We start from the raw sequence: 1,862 nt of genomic DNA, 5'->3' as shown, positions 1-1,862 counted from the left end.
GCTTCAGATGCTCTGTCTTCCCCCCCCCCCCCCCCCCCCGCCTCTTTCTCTCTCTCTCTCTCTCTCTCTCTCTGCCCCACCTCTGCTCATGCAGCACTCTCTCTCTCTCAAAAATAAACATTTAAAAAAAATTTTAAAAAGGAATGAGGAGGAACAAATGGGGAACAGAACTGTTGCTGAAAAAATACAGACCCTCCATAAACTGCAGTGCCTAGGGACACTGGATCTGCTTCGACCTAAGAGGAATCAGATCAAAAGTAGTTTAGGAAGGCTGGAACCATCAGGGATGGAAGGAGGAGGAAGACAAAGGCTGTTCCTCCAGGGAGAAATTATACTGCCTCCCCCCAGCTTTTCTGCCAGGGTGCATTGGTGCCTGAATTTCTCCTAACAGTTTTCTTGTAATTCATGCTTAATCTCCATCAGCTTCTTCTAGATGACATCCTAGGAGCTGGCATGTGTCGTTCTGCTCCCAAGGAGTGCAGACTCAGAAGTCCTGAGGATAAACACAAGGTCCCCTTCTTGCTCTCCTCCATCTCCTAGTTTGCATCACAGAGGCTGTAACAGCAGACAAAGCACATAGGGGTTGCTGCCAGCCTGGCCCTCCTCCCAGAGGACTTTTCTGTCCCCCTGTAGGTCTCAGAGCACTACCTTCTTGTGCTTCTTCACTTCCTCCGGCATAGATGGCTTGTGCACCTGCGTATCATTAAAACACCTTGATGCCATCAGAGATAGCCACACCAGAGGCCATGTCTCTGGAAGTGAAAAGGAGATGGCGAGGAGAGCCAGAGAAGGTGAGAGTCACTGTACTGCTGCCAGGACGCAGACCACAGCTGCTTTCAGTCAATCAGTGGACCCCTGGATCTGGAAAGTGAACACCATGCTCCCCCCAGTACACTGTTCTTTTGATTTCTCATGGCCTTTTCCGGAGCCATGAAAAATACCAAATATGGTTCAATAAAGCAACAAAGTAAATGGCAACTACATTCTTCTAGTTATTCGAGTCAAAAACCTTGGAATAATTCTTGACTCCTTCATTTCTCTCAGCCGGCCCCATGTGCAGTCTATCATTAAACCCTATCAGCTCCACTACAAAATGCATCAGGAATCTGACCCCTTCTCACTTTATCCATGGTGTTACCCTGGTCTAAGCTGTCTTCATCTTCCATCAAAATATCGTCCCCTGCTTTCTCCCATGTCATCTCATCTACTGAGAAGCCAGAGGAATCCTTTTATTTATTTTTTAAATGTTTATTTATCTTAAGAGAGAGCATGAATGAGTGGGGGAGGGGCAGAGAGAGAGAAGGAGAGAATCCCAAACAGGCTATGCGCTGACAGCGCGGAGCCCAACATGGGCTCAATCTCATGAATTGTGAGGTCATGACCTGAACCAAAACCAAGAGTCAGACGGTCAACCAAATGAGCCACCCAGGTGCTCCCAGAGTAATCCTTTCAAATAGTAGATCATATCACATCACTCCTCAGCTCGAAAGCCCCCAGTGGCTCACATAACACTCCAAAGAAGAGTCAAAAGATCTAACAGTGGCTTTGGAGACCCTATATGTTCTAGCTTTTTACCTCTTCAATTCCATCTCCTACTACTTTCTCCTTGCTGATTCTGCTTCGGCCAGACTTGTTTCTCACTGTAACCCCAAAATATCAAGGGTACCCCCACCTTACAGCCATCCTATGTGCTATTCCTTCCACCTGCAACACATTTCTTCACAGTATCTTCTTGGCTCATTCCCTTTCTTCAAAAGTTGATGTTATCAGAAAGATGTTACATGACCCTGTGTGAAGACATACCTAGTCTATCTTGAAGCCACTGACCTGGATTTTCATCGCACTTACCACTAACTAAAATA

The 1,862-nt window shown here is 46.5% G+C and overlaps 1 pseudogene; it reads right to left on the bottom strand.

Moving 5' to 3' along the window:
- Positions 1 to 246: 246 nt before the first annotated feature.
- On the bottom strand, positions 247 to 748 carry LOC122225453 (annotated as a pseudogene).
- Positions 749 to 1,862: the final 1,114 nt, after the last annotated feature.

This window comes from Panthera leo, chromosome B4 (assembly GCF_018350215.1).
Source record: "Panthera leo isolate Ple1 chromosome B4, P.leo_Ple1_pat1.1, whole genome shotgun sequence".
In the NCBI taxonomy this organism is placed as follows: domain Eukaryota; kingdom Metazoa; phylum Chordata; class Mammalia; order Carnivora; family Felidae; genus Panthera; species Panthera leo.
Note: the sequence above shows the minus strand (reverse complement) of the source record. Positions and strands in the feature narration are given on the sequence as shown.